The sequence below is a fragment of the Palaemon carinicauda genome, chromosome 11, assembly GCF_036898095.1.
Source record: "Palaemon carinicauda isolate YSFRI2023 chromosome 11, ASM3689809v2, whole genome shotgun sequence".
Taxonomy (NCBI): domain Eukaryota; kingdom Metazoa; phylum Arthropoda; class Malacostraca; order Decapoda; family Palaemonidae; genus Palaemon; species Palaemon carinicauda.
This window is the reverse complement of record NC_090735.1, coordinates 151525518-151528017: the sequence shown is the minus strand read 5'-3', so window position 1 is coordinate 151528017 and position 2500 is coordinate 151525518.

Below are 2500 nucleotides of genomic sequence, written 5' to 3'. Positions count from 1 at the left end.
TCTCCTCTTCTTTATTGGAATGGAGAGTTGGTGTGACTGTAAGTTCCAATGGATTCCTAACCATTGAAACTTCTGAGCTGGAGAAAAGCGAGAATTCTTGAGATTGATCTTGAAGCCCAGGGGTTCTATGAACTGGATCACCTTTCTGGCCGCTTGCAGACAATCAGTATTGGTTGCTGTCCACACCAGCCACGGTATGCTACTACTTTTACTCCCTTGAAGCGTAGTTGATGGATGATTGTGTCCGCTAGGTTTGTGAATACCCTTGGGGCTATGTTTAGCCCAAATTGCATGGCAGTGAAGACATATTTTGTCTTCTGTAGCCCGAATCCTAGGTAGGAGGAGAGGGGGCGACTGACCGGTAGGTGCCAGTAAGCATCTGCCAGGTCTATTGAGATTGTGTACGCCCCTTTTGGTAAAAGGGTCCTTATGTATTGCCAGGTAAGCATCCGGCAATACATGACTGAGTTTGTCCGAGTCTTTCTTGGGAACACAAAACAGCCTTCCCTGGAATTTGAAGGACTTTGCTTTTCTTATTTCCTGCTTGTTCAAGAGTTCTGAGGTATATTCTTCCAACAAGGGGGTGGAGTGTTGGAAGAATTGTGGAAAAGGGGGGGGGTGGATTTTTGTTCCATTTCCAACCAAGTCCATTCGTGATTAGGCTGTGGGCCCAGGGATCGAAGGTCCAACGATCCCGAAAGCGGAAAAGTCTGCCCCCTACCTGAAACCTCTCATTGTTTAGAGGTTCCTGAGGACTTGTATCCATGACCACGTCCTCCTCTATCCTTTGGGGGTTTCCGGAGGATCCTCTTTTTGGGTCTTTACTTTTGTGGGGCTGAAAAGTGGTCGTGTGCCTCTCAAAACCTGGGTTAAAGACAGGTGTCTGAGCCACCAGCTGCTGAGGGACCATCTGCAAGGTGTTTTGCCGCAGGGCTACCATTTGAGGAACTTTGGCCATGGTCACAGCCGGAAGTTGTGCAGGTCTACGTGGTCTCTCTGACTTTCTGTTCTTAGGCTGGGTACCACTGTCTGAAGAAGATTTCCTTTTTGAAGACGTGTCCCATTTTTGGAGAAGGTTCCTATTCTCCTCGGCGGCTTTGGCAATGACTTCTTAGACCAAATCTTGTGGGAAAAGGTCTCTGCCCCAGATGCATGATGATATCAGCTTTCTGGGTCCGTGTTTTACCGTTGCTGCAGCAAAAAATATGCTCTCTACTGGTCCTTCTTGACCTGACAAAGGCATATAAGTCCTTCACAAGGGTCCCCATGCGGGACCTAGCTAATACTATGTACATGTCTGGGGCATTAGTTATGCCTGCACAAATTTCCAAGCAGTTCTGATGAGACAAGGAAGCAGCAAGTCTTTCTTTCGTCTCCTGTTCCCTTCTCAAAAGATGGTCTGGCAACTTTGGAAGGTTCTTTTTAAACTGCTGGCCTGCTATCTCCGGATCCAACTTTGAGATGGAGAAGGTTAGATGTACCTCTTTCCACTTCTCGCAGGTGGGTATGGTTAGAGATAATGGTTTGCAGTCTTCTAGATCTGGGCAGGGTTTGCCCTCTTCGACTGGTTTCATGACATACAGTAGTCAAGGGATTTCGCCGAAAAGGCGAAAGCTCTTGAGGAAGGCGCAATGAAGGTTGGGTGCTTCTTGCTCAATGCTGAGACTTTGGAGTTGGTATATCCGTCTTCTTTCAGGGTCTTGGTCAGGATGGCTTGTGCCTTGCCATGTTCGAAGACAATGACTTCCTTAGGTACCGTCTCCTCGCGTCTCGCATTCTCGCGTAACAATCTGGGTACTCTGAAAAGCTAGGCCAGAATTGAAGATCTTCAAGGTGTTTGGTTCCAAACTTCTTGGAGATATAAAGCTTCCCATTCATCATGGGCATGTGTTCCGTATACCTCCACGGGATGGTTTTGGAGCAGTGAGGGAGGTCAGATACTTTAAGGGGCTTAGCAGAGCCCCTTTAAGCGTTAGGGCATTTCCCTTCTTGTACCTCTCGCTTCGTCTCTTTGAGATCTTGCTTTATCTCTTCTCGTTCCCTCTGGATCACTGCCAACATCTGCTGGATCGACCTGTGTAGTCGGCATAGGTTGATATGCCATCACAGTGAACTGAGGGTCCTCAGTCACCGTCGAAACAGATCGTTCTTCCTCCATTAGTGGTTGAACCACTTCTTCTTCAGGCCTGCTTGCAGTGGGTCCTCCGACATCCGTTCTTGATTGATGTCCATGGCTTCAAGTGCCTTATTGATGTACACGTCAATTTTCAGTTGAATGAAGGGAGACTGGACCTGTTCCTGGGGCACTACCGCACTGGATTGCGCCTTAGGGAACAGAAGGCAGGTAGGTAGGTAGGTAAGGTCCCGGAGAGTTCTTCTGGAACCCTCTTACCCACCTACGTAGGGTTTCCCTTGCTCTATCCCCTGCCTCAGTGGTGGCAGGGATATCTTCTCCAAAGCCGTTGGTCAGCAGGGTCGAGGGGTTGGAGCAGGGGAAATG